The sequence below is a fragment of the Triticum aestivum genome, chromosome 1A (genome assembly GCF_018294505.1).
Source record: "Triticum aestivum cultivar Chinese Spring chromosome 1A, IWGSC CS RefSeq v2.1, whole genome shotgun sequence".
NCBI lineage: Eukaryota > Viridiplantae > Streptophyta > Magnoliopsida > Poales > Poaceae > Triticum > Triticum aestivum.
Window position 1 is genome coordinate 281,885,971 of NC_057794.1, and position 22,027 is coordinate 281,907,997.

The window sequence follows — 22,027 nt, forward strand, 5'->3', positions numbered from 1 at the left end:
CGCGGCCGCCTCTTCCCGCTTGGTCGTGGCGGCCGCTCCCTTAAACTTCTTCGACCGGCCACCAAGTGTACTCGGCCCGGCCCGGCGCTTCTTCGCGCCGCCTTGAGCGTCCAAGACGGCGGAGGAACTCGCGCTTGGCTGGCCAGCCTTTGGCTGGTGACGCGGGGCGACTTCCCCCTCAGCATCGTCATTTGGCCAGTCGGCGAAAGTGGTCGTAGTCCTAGAGCCGCCTGCTTCTCCTCCTCCTCCCTCGGCGTCGGCCTCCATGGCCGCCGCCACCAAGTCAGGATCGTCGACGTCGCTCTCCGCCCGATCGGGGACAAACTAACGAGCCGGCCCCACGGTGCCGGGCGAAGGAGGGACGAGAGGGTTCTGATTCAAAACAAAAACAGTCAGACTGGACAAGTCGGACTCGGTAACAAAAGAAACAGAAGAAGAAGGAAGACGACTTACAATAGGCGGGGGGTTGGCGCGTGAGTACGGCTCCTTGCCGAACCGCCAATCCACCGAGAGACCGCAGTTCGCGATGTGGTTCACCGTGTCCGCCACCTCCGCGCGAGGCATGTCCTTGGAGCACATCCGACTTGGGTCCCGATGACCTCTCATCCGGTAGATCAGGTGAGGTCGGCCTTGGAGTGGGAGGACTCGGCGCACCACGAAGGCGGCCAGCAAGTCAGCCCCGGTCAAGCCCTCCGACTGCGTCAGCACTCGGAGTCACGCGACGGCGGCGGCACCAGCAGGAGACAACGTCCTGGCTCGGTGTGACCAGCTGGGGAGCCTTCCAGCCGGCGCGCCGGCTTCGTAAGCCGGCAGGTTGACCCAGTCGCCTTCTGGGGTGACGTTCTTCACATAAAAGTAGGACCGCTGCCACATCTTCACCGACTTAATCAGCGCGATGGTGGGAAACGGATTGTCGGCCACTGATCTCCGCATCGCGATAAACGCACCACACTAGGCCGGCACGCCGGCGACGTGTGTGCCAAGCTTGGACTGGAAGAACTCACCCCAGAGCTCGACGGTGGGGAGAACGCCGAGTAAGCCTTCGCACAGGGTGGAGAAGGCAGCCATCAGCACCACCATGTTCGGAGTAAGGTGGTGCGGCTGGAGCCCGTGGAACTCCAAGAAGGAGCGGAAGAAGCCGCTCGCCGGCAGCCCCAGGCCGCGCATAAGGTGCGAGCGGAATATGACCCGCTCGCCCTCCTCCGACGTTGGCGATATTTCCCCCTCGGGCGTGAGGCGGACCCGCACTAAGCCCCTGCCGGGCAGCCGCCGTGTCTTGCGGAGGATCTCGACATCGTCGTCATCGACCTCGGAGCCGTCGCACACTCCGGAGCGCACAGCAGGAGGCGCGGCGGCGGAGGAAGAGCTCATCGCTGCGGGCGCGGCGTGGTTCGGAGCAGCAGCGGCGAGAGGAAGAAGAAGCAAGAAGGAGCGAAAGGGAGTAGGGAGGATGGGCGCGCGTGCTTCGCCGCCCCCCTCCCCTCGCCTACTTGTAGGCTCGTGGGCTGAGAAGCCGAGGGGGCAGTCGCGGGATTAACTGCGCCCAGGACCCCACGACCCCCACGATTTACCACACAAAGTCACTGCGTGCAATAACCGCGCGAGAACCCCAACCGTCCGCGCGGCCACAACGGATCCGTTCACATGCCGAGGCGCGGTAGTGGCGGGTCCCACCTGTAGGCCTGTCCCGTCGCGCGCGTGGGTGGGCAGACTAGCTCAGCCACGTGGCGCCTCGCGACGGGTCCACAACGGGCGGCAACCCAAAGGCTTATCAGGCACGCCGCCTGGACTCCGCCGCGACGTTCAAACTTTTTTACGGGCAAGTCGCCCTTAAGCAAGTCCGGCTCCAGCTAGTCGGCTTGACAGAAGACGGCTAGCGAGGCCCAGATCCAACCTGCGAAAAGAAGAAACTGTTGAGGCTCCTCGGCATATCGCCCTCGGTGCCCCACCAGCTTCGGGGACTACTGTCGGAGTAATGGGCCACGGGTAGGCTAACCCAGGCCTAGAACCTTTCAAGACATCGGGGCAGGCTACACCCCTCAAGACCCCAGGACAAAGAGCCGCCTTCTGAGAGTCGGCTACGAGGCAGCCGACTGCCCACTTGCGGCCGAGTCCAGATGACGACTTCAGGATGAGCCGACTCCTGACTGGCGACTTCCAGAGAAGCCGGCCATGGGGAGTCGGCCCGCGATGCCAACAACCCCCATGCCCTCATAAAGAGGGACGGGATGGGGAGTGGCCACAGTAAGGTCCACTCCCACCCTTTTCCAAGGGCAGGCGTGGCCACAGTACGCCGTACCCGCGGAGATCTCCGCCCGGCGCGACACTGTTGCCATGCCGGCCCTGATGTCAGCCCCAGTGGGCGGAATCCTGTGCCCACGACGGCCTGCCGGTACGACCCAGGGACGACGGGTCCCACCAGTCGGCGGGCCTACGGAAGACGGCGAGAGCGCCACCAGTCGGCCCAGTTGGGAGTCGGCGCCCAGGAGTCGGCCAGCCCCTCCCACGGGCCCCACGCGCCATTAACCAGACATGACAGGGAGTGGCAACAATGATCGCCACCAGACGTCGGAGCTATTGCCACGGCCCCATGACCGATCTCGCGTCATTAGAAGGACGACCAAAGTAATCTGCCGCCGGCAAGACCCGCCCGCGGCGGACGCGGCCTGTCGGCTCCGTACTAAGCCAGTCGGCGGGGCCCGCCAGTCGGCGGGGCCCAGGAGTCGGTGGATAAGAGGGCGGTCAGAGAGACTAACGGCTGGGCCCGCGTCCAGCCGGATTAGCATTGTACCCCTAGGGGTAGGCCTATATAAACCCCCAGGGCACCCATGCAAAGGGTGGGAATCCATTAGCACTAGACCAGATCATATAGGAAGGAGAGAGCTAGCCTTGCCTTCTCCTACCTCTAGGAAACAGCTCAAGGAGCAACCGTGTACACATTTTGCCATAGTGATCATGCGGAGACCCCGCAGAGCAGCAGTAGGGGTATTATCTCCACGGAGAGCCCCGAAGCTGGGTAAGATTCGCCGGCGTGCATGCCTTCGCCTTATCCCGTCTCCAGGCACCGGCGACGTTCTACTCGCCCCCACCATGATAAGCCATCCTTTGGCATATGCCGCAACCAACCCTCAACAGATGAGGTGTACGACGGCAAGGTTGAAGCAGGACAAGACATACAACGTTAATCTGAAGTGGGACTCTAATAGCATCTGCAATAGATGATGTAAAATACATCACCAAAAAGTGCTAGATGTATGCATAGCGGCGCCACAGCCGCTCTGACAGGTGCTGTAAATACTGTTCATTCTGAACTTAACTGAAGAAACTGAACTTTACAGTCGAAACTGAATTTTACTGTTGAAATTGATTGAACTAGTAGTAGAGCATTGCGATAGAAGTTTAGGGCGTTCAAGCACTACTAGCAGAGAAGCAGTGATCTAAATCAGCAGTCGCTCGAGTAGGGAACTGATGTCACTTGAAGCTATGTTGGTATTTCCCCAAAGAGGAAGGGATGATTCAGCATAGTGGCGGTAGGTATTTCCCTTAGATGTGAAACCAAGCTTATCGAACCAGTAGGAGAACCAAGCTACACAACATAAATAGCACCTGCACAGAAATAACAACTTCTCGCAACCCGACGTGTTAAAGGGGTTGTCAATCCCTTCCGGGGTACGACGCCTCAAGATAGGCAAACAGACGTGATGTAAATTTGTAGTAGATTGATAGATCAAACGCCAAATAAATAAATAAGAATAAAGTGCAGCAAGGTATTTTTGGGTTTTTGGTTTAGTAGATCTGGAAATAAACACAAAGGAAAATAGATCGCAAAGGCAAATAACATAAGAAAGAGACCCGGGGGCCGTAGGTTTCACTGGTGGCTTCTCTCAAGAAAAATAGCAAACGGTGGTGAACAAATTACTGTTGGGCAATTGATAGAACTTCAAATAGTCATGACGATATCCAGGTAATGATCATTACATAGGCATCACGTCCAAGATTAGTAGACTGACTCCTGCCTGCATCTACTACTATTACTCCACATATCGACCACTATCCAGCATGCATCTAGTGTATTAAGTTCATGGAGAAACAAAGTAATGCAATAAGAACGATGACATGATGTAGCCAAGATCTATCTATGTAGAGATAGGCCCCATCGTTTTATCCTAAGTAGAAACGATACATACGTGTCGTTTCCCCTTCTGTCACTAGGATCAAGCACCGTAAGATCGAACCCACTACAAAGCACCTCTTCCCATTGCAAGATAAATAGATCAAGTTGGCCAAACAAAACCCAAATACCAAAGAAGAAATACGAGGCTATAAGCAATCATGCATAAAAGAGATCAAAGAAACTCAAATACTTTCATGGATATAAAAAGATAGATCTGATCATAAAGTCAAAGTTCATCGATCCCAACAAACACAGCGCAAAAGAGTTACATCATATGGATCTCCAAGAGACCATTGTATTGAGAATCAAGAAAAAGAGAGAGAGAGAGAGAGAGAGAGAGAGAGAGAGAGAGAGGAAGCCATCTAGCTACTAACTACAGACTCGAAGGTCTACAAAGAACTACTCACGCATCATCGGAGAGTCACCAATGGAGGTGGTGAACCCCAACCGAGATGGTGTCTAGATTGGATCTGGTGGTTCTAGACTCTGCGGCGGCTGGATCAATATTTCGTCAACTCCCCTAGGGTTTTGGGAATATTGGGGTATTTGTAGAGCAAAGAGGTGGTCCGGGGGGCACCCAAGGTGGGCACAACCCACCAGGCGTAGCCAGGGCCCATCGTGTTCCTTCTGGCCCATAAAAAATCTCCGTAAAGTTTCGTGGCATTTGGACTCCGTTTGATATTGATTTTCTACGATGTAAAAACCATGGAAAAAATAGCAACTGGCACTTGGCACTATGTCAATAGGGTAGTACCAAAAATGAGATAAAATGACTATAAAATGATTATAAAACATCCAAGGTTGATAATATAATAGCATGGAAAAACAAAAAATTATAGATGCGTTGGAGACATATCAGGAACGCACTAGTAGAGAGCAACTCGTGCAACAGCGCCGCGAGCGAGTGCTAAAGCAGCAACTCCTGTAACTGTCGCATGTCGTGCAACAGCAGCAGCAGCGCGAGCGAGAGCAAGAGCAAAGCAGAGCAGAGCAGCAGCATGAACAAGAGCAAGAGCGGAGTAGCAGCGCGAGTGACAACAATAGCAGAGCAGAGCAGCAGCACGAAGGAAAGCAAGAGCAGTGCAGCGGCGTGACCGACAGCAAGAACAGAGCTGCAGCGCGAGCGAGAGCCGGAGCAGCAGCAGCAGCATGAGCGAGAGCTGGAGGAGCAGCAGCTAGTGCTAATGTGGAAGTCGCCACCGAGGAAGCGGCGACATGGGGGAGAGACACCACAAAGGAAGTGGCGGCGACGACCCCGTCGATGGAGACCCGTCATGGCTGCTCGGTATCGAGCCCCGGCAGCCCCGTGAGATCGAATAAAAGATAAAATGCAGCAGTGAGTGCAGAACCTCCTTAGTGGCGCCGAGTAGGCCTCAGCTTCATCAGAGGAATTGGTGAGGGGGATGCGGTTCCGGTGGGGTGGGTCAAGAAGAAGCTGTGGGGATGGAGGTGGCGTGATAGACGAGGCGAATGTCGGGGCAGGTCCTTGGAGGTGGAGGACGGGGCGGCTGATCCGGCAAGACGACGAGATCGACGATGATCCTCATCCGATGAGGTGGATGAGGAACGACGAGCTGTTGCGGTGGACGACGTTGTTGGGGAAGAGTCTCCAGCTGGGCGACGGTCGAGAGGCTGACGGAAGAGCGTGGGGTTACACAGGTTTTGGTGGCCTCGGTGTACGAATGGGGGACGAAGGGGAAGGTAGGGGAGCCATGGCTTAAGAATGTGCTTGTCCGAAAAGTAGGGTAAGTTATGAATGTACCCCCACCGGTTTTGACCACGCGGCGTCGAGGCGGCATTTCTGGCTGAGGGGTAGAAGGGGGCTTTCGCGTGTCTGGGCTGCAGGACCGATTTCGGATGAGGAGGGAGTGTTCACGCGCATCGAAATTTCATGATAACAAGGCGCAACGCAGGTTGAAGAGGCGGGAGTTTCACAGCAGAAGAGACAAAAGATGCTCGAGCTTGAAAATTCCAGGATAACAAGGCACAGATTCCAAGTTCGGCAGAACAAACTTAACATGTACAAACAACAATTCATACAAGACACAAGAGAGTCATGTCCCCTTTTACTATATTGCTATAAATGCCATTGAAAAAACTACAAGAAAATTGTAAAAAAATTGGGAGAACAAGATTAGCCTGTACAGTACCAAATCAATTCGTACTTCCCTCAACAACAACAAAAAAACAAATCAATTCCCACCACAAGGAGTCATGTCCCTTTTTATATGATTACAAATGCCAGGATCTTGAATTTGAATTTTTGAATCCATGTTATGTTGAATTCGAATATATTGTTAGGTGATCTTGCGGTTTAGAATGGATGTAGTCCTACATTTTGATCTTCCATCTCATATGAACATTTTACTCCACCATATGAACATATATATTATCGTCTGCCATATGGACTAAATTTGAACCAATTTTCCTTATTTGAATATGATTGTTGTCGAGTTACACCATCATTTAAATATTATCTTGATAACAGAAAACATGCATATAGTAGTAATCATATTTCACTATGAACTACATGTACCGTACGATCTCCAATTCAAATATTTGTATCCATTTTATGTTGAATTCAAATCATAGTACATTTGTCTAGGTAGCGAGATGTTCAGGATAATCTAAACCCTGTTTTCATATGTGTAATTTTTGGCTGAATTGGGACAAGTTTAGGTATAAGCTTCTTGCAAACTGGAGATTCTCTGAACAAGCCTCGTGGTTCCGAGAGGGAACGTGTCACCTTTGTGTGCGAAATGATATACGCTGCCTCCCCCTGATTTTCTTTACAGAGGCAACATAGAACTATATGAGTGCCCTGTTAAATTTTGCAATTATTCTGGGTTCGTTTGGCCTTCTTTATACATTATTGAGTTTCTGGACATTTAATGTGCATAATTCAAATTTGAACAGCAAGCACATGCTCCGGTGCACCAAAGTTGGTTGAAAAATCACATGTGTGTCCTTGGGTGAATTTCTAGGTCCCATGCAAGAAATGGTAATGAAATTCAAACATCTGGGCGTCGTGACTTGGCCGAGAACATTGAGAAACTTGGTTTTTAAATTCCTATAAATCCAAAACTCGCCTGGAAATCATGAAACTTGGCATGGTGTCATGTCATGGCACTAACATGTTGTGGTATAAAATTTGGCCGAATTGGAACAAGTTTTGGTATAAGCTTCTTGCAAACCAGAGCTTCTCTCAAGAAGGCTCGTGGTTCTGAGAGGGAACGTGTCACCTTTGTGTGTGAAACGATATACGCTGCCCCCTGATTTTCTTTACAAAGGCAACATAGAACTATATGAGTGTCATGTTAAATTTTGGAATTATTCCGGGCTCATTTGGCCTTTTTATACATTAATTGAGTTTCTGGTCATTTAATGTGAATAATTCAAATTTTAAGTACAAGCACATGCTCTAGTGCACCAAAGTTGGTTGAAAAATAACATGTGTGTCCTCGGGTGAATTTCTAGGTCCCATGCAAGAAATGTGAATGAAATTCAAACATCTGGGCATCGTGGCTCGGCTGAGAACATTGAGAAACTTGGTTTTAAATTCTTTTAAATCCAAAACACGATTGAAAATCATGAAACTTGGAATGGTGTCATGTCATGGTACTAACATGTTGTGGTCAAAAAATTGGCCGAATTGGAACAAGTTTTGGTATAACCTTCTTGCAAACCGGAGCTTCTCTCAAGAAGGCTCTTGATTCTGAGAGGGAACGTGTCACTTTTGTGTGCGAAACGATATATGCTTCCCCCCTGATTTTCTTTACACAGGCAACATAGAACTATATGAGTGTCGTGTTAAATTTTGGAATTATTCTGGGTTCGTTTGGCCTTTTTATACATTAAAATTGAGTTTCTGGTCATTTAATGTGCATAATTCAAATTTGAACTACAAGCAAATGCTCCAGTGCACCAAAGTTGGTTGAAAAATCACATGTGTGTCCTCTGGTAAATTTCTAGGTCCCATGAAAGAAATGGGAATGAAATTCAAACATCCGGGCGTCGTGGCTCGGTCAGAAACATTAAGAAACTTGGTTTTTTAATTCCTGTAAATCCAAAACACGCATGAAAATCATGAAACTTGGCTTGGTGTCATGACATGGCACTAACATGTTGTGGTAATTTTGCTGTCCAATTCGCGAAGGCGCACACATTAACAATCAACAAAGTCATTTTGGAACAAGTGTTGTCACGTTACTATCGGAAACACAAGTATTATTGAAACCGTGGGCATTCTACTAACCATTTACGTGCCACCACGCATCCCCTTTTTTATAGTCTAGGAGGCGCCGTTTGGGGTAGCTATTTGAGTACGGGACGCATGCGATCAGACCCCTGTGCATGCTTATCGGGAGGAGAGCCCTTTGACCTCCATCTGCCGCCCACCTCTATCCCAAGGTCTCCATTAATGGCTCCCAAGCCCTTATTTAATGGCATGGCTATGTCTCACTCGACCGAGGTTTAAGAGAGAAAAAAGAAAATCTGAAAAGAAAATTTTGCATGGATCTTGATGTAGGATTTGACGGACCTATATAGCATCTACTGTGACTTATAGGAAGACTGATGAATATATAAGGACGACGATAGTGGATAATAATTGTCTTACATATTTAGGAAGATGATTAAAAAAACCACATGCTGCTATGCCCGAAATACACAAGGGAAAAAGAAGAAGGAAGACGCATACACCGATCTGGCTCGCTCATCTCTACTTTCTTGATCCGCTGTAGGTCGCAGAGACTAGTTCTCACAGCGAGCGGCGATGATCTCTTTCATCAATTTCATGTCCATAATACGCTGCTTGGCATCATCCACAGATTCCTCCACCGGCCTTTCATGCTCGATGCGGAGCATGGCATTCTCGTCCATAAGTTTCTTGACAATGATGCCCGTCCTCTTCAACAAGGCAGCGGTCTCCTCCGCCTGTTTCGCCCTTCCTGCGATCTTTGCCCACAACAGGTCGTGCTCGGCCTGGAGCTTCGCATTGCCCTCTCCTAGTTGCCGGATGATGCCGGTAGCCTGTTCAAACGAGGCTTTCATGTCGTCCTATAACCTCACCCAACTGAAGATCTGATCCATCTGGCTATGGACGATCGCATGCATGCACCTGTAAGAGTCCTCGCCCACCCGCGAGACATTTTCCCAGGCCGCTGCGGCATGGGAGGACATCTTTGCTGCATTTGTTGTGCGGAGAGACATATCTGCTGCTTCTGCAGCGTGGCCGGACCAATCCGCTGCATTGACGGCGCGGTGGGACCTCCGTGCTGCTTCTGCGGCACGGCGGGACCTCTGTGCTGCTATGGCCGCGCGGCGGGACATGTCAGCTGCTTTCGCAGCGAGGCGGGACATCTCTCGTGCTTCCGCTTCCATGCTCGCCTCTTCTTGGTGGTAATCTCTCGACCCAGAACTCACGTTGGCCATAGCAGACGCAAGGGAACGATGATGAATGACTTGTTTGTTTTTGTGGATGAGGAGGAATGTGCAGTCATCTTGGCATAGTAGTATTTATAACCGAGTAGTAATACGCGTGGGAAACCATTTAGGTTGTGATCAGTGTGAACAGGTCTGCAATTAAATATAGTGTGGTAGTAATTTGGAATGTGATGAGACGCAAGCTCAAAATTTATTGACGGTTCTAGTTTCGAAGTGCGGCACTATTCCCGGATGGCGTAATGTGGGCACGCGTTCTCGGCCGTGGTGTAGAAGTTTTGTAATATGCCATGGTACTCCCTCCGTCTGGAAATACTTATCAGAGGAATGGATGTATCTAGACATATTTTAGTTCTAGATGCATCCATTTTATCCATTTCCGCAACAAGTAATTCCGGACAGAGGGAGTACTTCTTTTTCTACTATTGTGTACATGCAATAATTGGCACCGTCAGATACATATCTTACGGTTATTGGGGCGTTCGACATGAATAGCCACGTGGCGAGCTGTAGACTTGTCTTTTTTTCACACACATTACATCGACACATATCATCTCTCTCCCTCTTTCCTACGCACACACCTAGTCTCTCGGGACTTCTCACACGCACCATCTCTAGCTCCCTAGGTCGATGCCACCCACATAAACTTGTACTCTGAGTTTACTACATTACTAGCAAGATGCATTGCGTTGCACGGAACATCAAGATGCATTTGTATGAGTAGTTTATCTTGTGAGAGAAAAGGATGAATGAGGGAAGGCCTTATTTGCAAATGTGGAGAGGGGTGTGTGTATCTTTTTGCAAAATTGTCATAGTTTCCTTCCTATCCATCAGATATAAATCGGACGGCCTATATTGCAGGATGGCACACCCCTCTCCACATTTGCAAATAAGGCCTTCCCTCGTTCATTCTTTTCTCTCACAAGATAAAATACTCATACAAATGCATCTTGATGTTACGTGCAACGCACATGCATCTTGCTAATAGAAGAGAGAAACGAGGGAGAAGAGCTAGTTGTAGCACGGACGCTGTTGTTAGATGGGATTCGTCTTGATAGAATAGGAGTACTGAGTACTCTTACCTCTTTTTTTAGGGAAAAGTAGTCGTATGTATAGTACCACTAGGTGGCTGCATGCGACCTATACCTGTCATCACTTTAGGTCAACTTTTTGAACTGCAGCTACGCTTCACAGTACATATTTTTTCACATATTTATCCTCCTATATGTACTCCTAGGCTATTTCCACATGCTCCCTTTCGCCGACATGTGGGACATAGAGCATCTAGATCATAGTGCATGCATGACTCGGAGCATATGCAACCATGCCGGCGTACTTTACATTTTAGACCTCACGAATTGCATGCAAACCCCCCGCAGAAGAATAAATAGATGAATGAATTACTACATGCAAACCGGATTATTTTCATAGAAACCGGAGCACGTTCATTAAATTTTGGACATAACACATTTATAAAAAATGACCGGACCTAAACCAGTCTAAGGGTCTCTTTGATTCGCAGGATACTGAAAACACATGAATGGTTTATTGAATCTCGATCGTAGTAATACACATATTCATAATATTGAAGCCAAAAGATGCAAAGTTAATAATAATAGTGCAACTTATATGTGGCATTGCCGTTTAGGTCATATTGGTGTAAAGCGCATGAAGAAACTCCATGCTGATGGGCTTTTGGAATCACTTGATTATGAATCATATGATAGTTGCGAACCATGCCTCGTGGGCAAGATGACTAAAAACTCCGTTCTCCGAAACAATGGAGCAAGCTACTGACTTATTGGGAATAATACATACTGATGTATGCAATCCGATGAGTGTTGAGGCTCGCGGAGGGTATCATTATTTTACGATCTTCACAGATGATTTGAGCAGATATGGGTATATCTACTTGATGAACCATAAGTCTGAAACATTTGAAAAGTTCAAAGAATTTGAGAGTGAAGTGGAAAATCATCGTAACAAGAAAATAAAGTTTCTGTGGTCTGATCATGGACGGGAATATTTGAGTTATGAGTTTGGTCTTCATTTGAAACAATGTGGAATAGTTTCGCAACTCACGTCACCTGGAACACCACAACGTAATGGTGTGTCCGAAGTCATAACCGTACTTTATAAGATATGGTGCGATCTATGATGTCTCCTGCCGATTTATCACTATCGTTTTGGGGTTATGCATTAGAGACAACTGCATTCACATTAAATAGGGCACCATCTAAATCCGTTGAGACGACACCACATGAACTGTGGTTTAGCAAGAAACCTAAGCTGTCGTTTCTTAAAGTTTGGGGCTATGATGCTTATGTGAAAAAATTTAAACCTGATAAGCTCGAACCCAAATCGGATAAATGCGTCTTCATAGGATACCCAAAGAAAACTATTGGTTACACCTTCTATCACAGATCCGAAGGCAAGATATTCATTGCTAAGAATGGATCCTTTCTAGAGAAGAAGTTTCTCTCAAAAGAAGTGATTGGGAGGAATGTAAAACTTAATGAGGTAATTGTACCTTCTCCTGAATTGGAAAGTAGTTCATCACAAAAATCAGTTCTAGTGATTCCTACACCAATTAGTGAGGAAGTTAATGATGATGATCATGAAACTTCTGATCAAGTTACTACAGAATCTCGTAGGTCAACCAGAATACATTCCGCACCAGAGTGGTACGGTAATCCTGTTCTGGAGGTCATGTTACTTGACCATGACGAACCTACGAACTATGAGGAAGCGATGATGAACCCAGATTCGATGAAATGGCTTGAAGCCATGAAATCTGAGATGAGATCCATGTATTAGAACAAAATATGGACTTTGATTGACTTGCCCATTGATCAGTGAGCCATTAAGAATAAATGGATTTTCAAGAGGAAGATGGACACTGATAGTAGTGTTACTATCTACAAAGCTCGAATTGTTGCAAAAGGTTTTCGACAAGTTCAAGATGTTGACTACGATGAGATTTTCTCACTCGTAGCGATGCTTAAGTATGTCTGAATCATGTTAGCAATTGCCACATTTTGTGAAATCTGGCAAATGGATGTCAAAACTGCATTCCTTAATGAATTTCTTAAAGAAGAGTTGTATATGATGCAACAATAAGGTTTTGTCAATTCTAAAGGTGCTAACAAAGTGTGCAAGCTCCAGCGATCCATCTATGGACTGGTGCAAGCATCTCGGAGTTGGAATATATACTTTTATAAAGTGATCAAAGCATATGGTTTTATACAAACTTGCGGTGAAGCTGTATTTACAAGAAAGTGAGTGGGAGCACTACAACATTTCCGATAAGTATATGTGAATGACATATTGTTGATCGGAAATAATGTAGAATTTTCTGGAAAGCATAAAGGAGTGTTTGAAAAGAGTTTTTCAAAGAAGACCTCGATGAAACTACTTACATATTGAGCATCAAGATCTATAGAGATAGATCAAGACGCTTGATATATTTTCAATGAGTACATACCTTGACAAGATTTTGAAGTAGTTCAAAATGGAAAAGTCAAAGAAGGAGTTCTTGCCTATGTTGCAAGGTGTGAAGTTGAGTAAAGACTCAAAACCCGACCACGGTAGAAAATAGAAAGAGAATGAAAAGTCATTCCCTATGCCTCAGTCATAGGTTCTATAAAGTATGATATGCCTACTAGACCTATTGTGTACCTCACCATAAGTTTGGCAAGAGGGTACAATAGTGATCCTAGAGTGGATCACTGGACAGCGGTCAAAAATATCCTTAGTGGAATAAGGAAATGTTTCTCGGTTATGGAGGTGACAAAGAGTTCGTCGTAAAGAGTTACGTCGATGCAAGCATTGACACCGATCTGGATGACTCTAAGTCTCGATCTAGATACATATCGAAAGTGGGAGCAATTAGCTAGAGTAGCTCCGTGCAAAGCATTGTAGATATAGAAAATTTGCAAAATACATACAGCTCTGAATGTGGCAGACCCGTTGACTAAATTTCTCTCACAAGCAAAACATGATCACTCTTTGGGTGTTAATCACATAGCGATGTGAACTAGATTACTGACTCTAGTAAACCTTTTGGGTGTTAGTCACATGGAGATGTGAACTAATCACATAAAGATGTGAACTATTGGTGTTAAACCACATGACGATGTGAACTAGATTATTGACTCTAGTGCAAGTGGGAGACTGAAGGAAATATGCCCTAGAGGCCATAATAAAGTTGTTATTTGTCATGATAAATTTTTATTATTCATGCTAGAATTGTATTAACCGGAAACTTAGTACATGTGTGAGTACATAGACAAACAAAATGTCACTAGTATGCCTCTACTTGACTAGCTCGTTGAATCAATGATGGTTATGTTTCCAAACCATAGACATGAGTTGTCATTTGATTAAGAAGATCACATCATTAGAGAATGATGTGATTGACTTGACCCAACCGTTAGCTTAGCACGATGATTGTTTAGTTTGTTGCTATTGCTTTCTCCATAACATATACATGTTCCTATGACTATGAGATCATACAACTCCCGAATGCCGGAGGAGCACTTTGTGTGCTACCAAACGTCACAACGTAACTGGGTGATTATAAAGGTGCTCTACAGGTGTCTCCGATGGTATTTGTTGAGTTGGCATAGATCGAGATTAGGATTTGTCACTCCGATTGTCGGAGAGGTATCTCTGGACCCTCTCGGTAATGCACATCACTATAAGACTTGCAAGAAATGTGACTAATGAGTTAGTTACGGGATGTTGCATTACAGAATGAGTAAAGAGACTTGCCAGTAACGAGATTGAACTAGGTATTGAGATACCGACGATAGAATCTCCGGCAAGTAACATACCAATGACAAAGGGAACAACATATGTTGTTATGCGGTTTGACCGATAAAGATCTTCGTAGAATATGTAGGAGCCAATATGACCATCCAGGTTCCGCTATTGGTTATTGACCGGATATGTGTCTCGGTCATGTCTACATAGTTCTCGAACCCTTAGGGTCCGCGCACTTAACGTTCTGTGACGATTTGTATTTGAGTTATGTGATTTGATGACCAAAGTTTGTTCAGAGTCCCGGATGAGATCGGGGACATGACGAGGAGTCTCGAAATGGTCGAGACATAAAGATCGATATATTGGAAGGCTATATTCGAACATCAGAAAGGTTCCGAGTGATTCGGGTATTTTTCGGAGTACCGGAGAGTTACGGGAATTCGTATTGGGCCTTAATGGGCCATACAGGAAAGGAGAGAAAGGCCTCTTCCTTCCGTCTCCTTCTCCCTTCCCTTTTTTCCTATTCCATGTAGGAGGTGGAATCCTACTTGGACTAGGGAGTCCTAGTAGTACTCCACACTTTGGGCACGTCCTATGAGGACTGGCCTCCTCCTCCCCCCATCCTTTATATGCGTGGCTAGGGGGCACCCCATAGACACACAAGTTGATCATTGATCTCTTAGCCGTGTGTGGTGCCCCCTCCACCATAATCCACCTCGGTCATATCGTAGCGGTGCTTAGGCGAAGCCCTGCTTCGGTAGCATCATCATCACCGTCATCATGCCATCATGCTGATGAAGCTCTCCCCCGACACTTTGCTGGATCGTGAGTTCATGGGACATTACCGAGCCAAACGTGTGTAGATCGCAGAGGTGTCCTACTTTCGGTACTAGGATCGGTCGATCATGAAGACATACGACTACATCAATCGTGTTGTCATAACACTTCTGCTTATGATCTTCCGTGTGCGTAGGATTTTTTTTGAAATTACTGCGTTCCCCAACAAAGAAAGAGCTCGTCGCCGCCCGCCGCGGAGACTAGTTCCTTCTGTGGCTTCCTTCTTCTTTTTCCCTTGTGTGTATCGGGCCTTGCCGCATGTAGCTTTTTTTTAATTATGTTTATAAATATGTAAGACAATTATTATCCAATGTCATCGTCCTTATATTCATCATGCTTGCTATAAGTCGCAGTCCATGCTATATAGGTCCGTGGGATCTTACATCAAGATCCATGCAAAACTTTCTTTTCAGACTTTCATTTATCTCTCTTAAATCTCAGTCCAGTGAGACATATAGCCATGTCGTAGAACAGGTGCTCGGGCGCCATGAATGGAGACGTTGGGAGGGAGGTGCGCGGCGGGTAGCGGTCAAAAGGTCTCTCCTCCCGATGAGCATGCGCAGGGGTCTGATCGCACGCCTCTCGTACTCAAATAGTTATCCCGCACGTCACCTCCTAGCCAATAAAAAAAGGGGACGCGTGGCCGCACGTAATTGGTAACTCGAACGCCCACGGTTTCAATAATACTTGTGTTTCGGATTTGTAACGTGACATTACTTGTTCCAAAATGACTTTGTTGATTGTTAATGTGTGCGCCTTCGCAAAACAGACAGAAAAATTACCACAGCATGTTGGTGCCATGTCATGAGACCATGCCAAGTTTCATGATTTTTGGGCGTGTTTTGGAATTACAGGAATTAAAAAACCAAGTTTCTCAATCTTTCCGGCCGAGCCACGATGCCCAGATGTTTGAATTTCACTCCCATCTCTTGCATGGGACCTAGAAATTCACCCAAGGACACACATGTAATTTTTCAAACAACTTTGGTGTACTGGAGCATGTGCTTGTAGTTCAAATTTGAATTATGCACATTAAATGCCCAGAAACTCAATTAATGTATAAAAAAAGGCGAAACGAGCCCGGAATAATTCCAAAATTTAGCACGGTACTTCTATTTGGTCTAATCTGGCTGTGTAAAAAATTAAGGCGAGAGAAGGCAGTGTACGTATGTTGTTTGGCACACGGAGGTGACACGTTCCCTCTCGGAACCACGAGCCTTCTTTAGGGAAGCTCCGGTTTGCAGGAAGCTTACACCAAAGCTTGTCCCAATTCGGCCAAAAAAATTACCGCAGCATGTTGGTGCCATGTCATGACACCATGCCAAGTTTCATGATTTTTAGGCGTGTTTTGGAATTACAGGAATTAAAAAACCAAGTTTCTCAATCTTTCTGGCCGAGCCACGACGCCCAGATGTTTGAATTTCACTCCAATCTCTTGCATGGGACCTAGAAACTGACCCAACGACACACATGTGATTTTTCAAACAACCTTGGTGCACTGGAGCCTGTGCTTGTAGTTCAAATTTGAATTATGCACATTAAATGCCCAGAAACTCAATTAATGTATACAAAAGGCGAAACGAGCCCAGAATAATTCCAAATTTTAGCACAGTACTTCTATTTGGTCTAATCTGGCTGCGTAAAAAAATTAAAGAGGGAGAAGGCAGTGTACATGTGTCATTTCGCACACGGAGGTGACACGTTCCCTCTTGGAACCACGAGCCTTCTTGAGGGAAGCTCCGGTTTGCAAGAAGCTTACACCAAAGCTTGTCCCAATTCGGCCAAAAAAATTACCGCAACATGTTGGTGCCTGATAACCCACAAGTATAGGGGATCGCAACAGGTTTCGAGGGTAGAGTATTCAACCCAAATTTATTGATTCGACACAAGGGGAGCCAAAGAATATTCTCAAGTATTAGCAGCTGAGTTGTCAATTCAACCACACCTGGAAACTTAGTATCTGCAGCAAAGTGTTTAGTAGCAAAGTAATATGATAGTAGTGGTAGCGGCAACAAAAGGAAAGACAGCAAAAGTAATGTTTTTGGTATTTTGTAGTGATTGTAATAGTAGCAGCGGAAAAGTAAATAAGCGTAAACCAGTATATGGAAAACTCGTAGGCACCGGATCAGTGATGGATAATTATGCCGGATGTGGTTCATCATGTAACAGTCATAACATAGGGTGACACAGAACTAGCTCCAATTTATCAATGTAATGTAGGCATGTATTCCGTATATAGTCATACGTGCTTATGGAAAAGAACTTGCATGACATCTTTTGTCCTACCCTCCCGTGGCAGCGGGGTCCTATTGGAAACTAAGGGATATTAAGGCCTCCTTTTAATAGAGAACCGGAACAAAGCATTAGCACATAGTGAATACATGAACTCCTCAAACTATGGTCATCACCGGGAGTGGTCCCGATTATTGTCACTTCGGGGTTGCCGGATCATAACACATAGTAGGTGACTATAGACTTGCAAGATAGGATCAAGAACTCACATATATTCATGAAAACATAATAGGTTCAAATATGAAATCATGGCACTCGGGCCCTAGTGACAAGCATTAAGCATAGCAAAGTCATAGCAACATCAATCTCAGAACATAATGGATACCAGGGATCAAACCCTAACAAAACTAACTCGATTACATGATAAATCTCATCCAACCCATCACCGTCCAGCAAGCCTACGATGGAATTACTCACGCACGGCGGTGAGCATCATGAAATTGGTGATGGAGGATGGTTGATGATGATGACGGCGACGAATCCCCCTCTCCGGAGCCCCGAACGGACTCCAGATCAGCCCTCCCGAGAGGTTTTAGGGCTTGGCGACGGCTCCGTATCGTAAAACGCGATGATTTCTTCTCCCTTATTTTTCTCTCATCGAAACTCAATATATGGAGGTGGAGTTGGAGTCAGAGACGCAACAGGGGGCCCACGAGGTAGGGGGCACGCCCTAGGGGGCGCCCCCACCCTCGTGAGAAGGGTGTGGGCCCCCTGGTATTCATCTTCGGCGAGGATTTTTATTGTTTTTTCTAAGATGTACCGTGGAGTTTCAGGTCATTCCGAGAATATTTGTTTTCTGCACATAAAACAACACCATGGTAATTCTGCTGAAAACAGCGTTAGTCCAGGTTAGTTCCATTCAAATCATACAAGTTAGAGTCCAAAAAAAGGGGAAAAGTGTTTGGAAAAGTAGATACAACGGAGACGTATCAGTGCCATGTCATGACACCATGCCAAGTTTCATGATTTTCAAGCGTGTTTTGGAATTACAGGAATTAAAAAACCAAGTTTCTCAATCTTTCCGGCCGAGCCACGACGCCCAGATGTTTGAGTTTCACTCCAATCTCTTGCATGGGACCTAGAAATTGACCCAAGGACACACATGTGATTTTTCGAACAACTTGGTGCACTGGAGCATGTGCTTGTAGTTCAAATTTGAATTATGCACATTAAATGCCCAGAAACTCAATTAATGTATAGAAAAGGCGAAACGAGCCCGGAATAATTCCAAAATTTAGCACGGTACTTCTATTTGGTCTAACCTGGCCGTGTAAAAAATTAAGGTGGGAGAAGGCAGTGTACGTATGTCGTTTCGCACATGGAGGTGACACGTTCCCTCTCGGAACCACGAGCCTTCTTGAGGGAAGCTCCGGTTTGCAAGAAGATTACACCAAAGCTTGTCCCAATTCAGCAAAAAAAAAATACCGCAGCATGGTGCCATGTCCTGACACCATGCCAAGTTTCATGATTTTCAGGCATGTTTTGGAATTACAGGAATTAAAAAACCAAGTTTCTCAATCTTTCCGGCCGAGCCACGACGCCCAGATGTTTGAATTTCACTCCAATCTCTTGCATGGGACCTAGAAATTGACCCAAGGACACGCATGTGATTTTTCAAACAACCTTGGTGCACTGGAGCATGTGCTTGTAGTTCAAATTTGAATTATGCACATTAGATGCCCAGAAACTCAATTAATGTATAAAAAAGGCCAAACGAACCCGGAATAATTCCAAAATTTAGCATGGTACTTCTATTTGGTCTAATCTGGCTATGTAAAAAAATTAAGGAGGGAGAAGGTAGTGTACGTATGTCGTTTCGCACAAGGAGGTGACACGTTCCCTCTCGGAACCACGAGCCTTGTTGAGGGAAGCTCCGGTTTGCAAGAAGCTTACACCTAAGCTTGTCCCAATTCGGCCAAAAAAAATACCAAAGCATGTTGGTGCCATGTCATGACACCATGCCAAGTTTCATGATTTTCAGGCGTGTTTTGGAATTACAGGAATTAAAAAAACCAAGTTTCTAAATCTTTCCGGCCGAGGCACGACGCCCAGATGTTTGAATTTCACTCCAATCTCTTGCATGAGACCTAGAAATTGACCCAAGGACACACATGTGATTTTTCAAACAACCTTGGTGCACTGGAGCCTGTGCTTGTAGTTCAAATTTGAATTATGCACATTAAATGCCCAGAAACTCAATTAATGTATTAAAAAGGCGAAACGAGCCCGGAATAATTCCAAATGTTAGCACGGTACTTCTATTTGGTCTAATCCGGCTGTGTAAAAAATTAAGGAGGGAGAAGGTAGTGTACGTATGTCGTTTCGCACATGGAGGTGACACGTTCCCTCTCGGAACCACGAGCCTTCTTGAGGGAAGCTCCGGTTTGCAAGAAGATTACACCAAAGCTTGTCCCAATTCGGCAAAAAAAAAATACCGCAGCATGGTGCCATGTCCTGACACCATGCCAAGTTTCATGATTTTCAGGCGTGTTTTGGAATTACAGGAATTAAAAAACCAAGTTTCTCAATCTTTCCGGCCAAGCCAGGACGCCCAGATATTTGAATTTCAGTCCCATCTCCTGCATGGGACCTAGAAATTCTCCCAAGGATAGACATGTGATTTTTCAAACAACTTTGGTGCACTGGAGCTTGTGCTTGTAGTTCAAATTTGAATTATGCACATTAAATGCCCAGAAACTCAATTAATGTATAAAAAAGGCCAAACGAACCCGGAATAATTCCAAAATTTAGCACGGTACTTCTATTTGGTCTAATCTGGCTATGTAAAAAAATTAAGGCGGGAGAAGGCAGTGTACGTATATCGTTTCACACACGAAGGTGACACGTTCCCTCTCGGAACCAGGAGCCTTCTTGAGGGAAGCTCCGGTTTGCAAGAAGCTTACACCAAAGCTTGTCCCAATTCGGCCAAAAACTTTACTGCAGCATGTTGGTGCCATGTCATGACACCATGCCAAGTTTCATGATTTTCAGTCGTGTTTTGGATTTACAAGAATTAAAAAACCAAGTTTCTCAATCATTCCGGCCGAGCCACGACACCCAGATGTTTGAATTTTATTTACATTTCTTGCATGGGACCTATAAATTCACCCAAAGACACACATGTGATTTTTAAGCAAACTTTGGTGCATTGGAGCATGTGCTTGTAGTTCAAATTTGAATTATGCACATTAAATGCCTAGAAACTCAACTAATGCATAAAAATGCCAAACGAACCCGGAATTATTCCAAATTTAAACACAACACTCATGTACTAGTTGCATGTTCATTGTACGTAAATGTTCTAGCAATTCAAACACCATCCTTTCCCTCCGTAACACCATTTTGTCTTTCAAAACATAATGAAAAAATCAGGTATACCACAAACAGTTTACTAGAAAGAATCGTGTGGGACACGATATAAAATATCTTGGTGCACCGTCTTGTCTGGCTTACGCAGGAAGCTTCATTGTCTACAGTCCAGCGCCCCCGCTTGAACCACACTTGCGCGCCAGTTTCTCGTGGCACCGAGAGAATTTTTTTTGCCACCACGGAAATATCTATCTCCCCGCCCCCTCCCTCCTACCAAAAGCCACATTTTCCACTGTTCCTCCTTGCTTTCCAAGTTCAAACCTTCACTACTGCTTACTGGCAGCTCAGCCTCCTCGCCGGTGACCCTTCTTCTTGCAGCGCTGCCTCGTCGCCGGCTACCCTTGTTCTTGTAGCGACGCCTCCTCGCCGGCGACCCTTCTTCTTGCTGCGCAGCCTCCTCGCCGCTGACCCTTCTTTTTGCGCGGCCTTGTCGATGTGGTCAGGTAATCCACACCCCACCCACACCATCCTCCTCCTTTCCTGTTCCACATGCCTCGACTGACGGAGCAACACCTTCCACCGAAATAACTACCCCCTCCTCCAATTAAGCGCCGCCCACATCCATTTTACATGCAGTATAACATGGAGCTGAGTAGCACACGGCCGCATGCGCAAACGAGGTTGCTATGGCTGACATGCGTGTCGACCACCAGATCTTGGAGGAGCACCTCGTCTTCGAGGCCACTGTCGACACCGCCGCGCGGTTGTCTACTTCAAAATACAGTTTGTGATGTTTTCTCGAGGCCACCGCTAGTGCCTTCTAGTGATTTGTCCTTTGTAATGTTAATATGCAATTTGATGTTCAGTTAACAGTTTGGTCCTCTGAAATGTAATGTTCAGTTAACACTTTGGTCCAACAATTTCTACATTTCATAGTATTGTTCTCAAGCATTCTTTGTTTTGTTAATTGTCTTATGTTCTAGTACATGTTTCTATTCTGCAATGTCGTGCTCAGTTAACTATTTTGGTTCATTTGGTGTGCTATCCATTTAACTGTTTGGTTCAGTTCTGCAATTTGATTTTTATTTGTTGTGGGTACAATTTCGTATTGTTATGCATGTGACACCAATCGAATTTGGCTGTACTCGATACATATTCTACTGATAGTATGGCAACTCTCAGTTAACCTGATCAAGATCTTCCTTATGT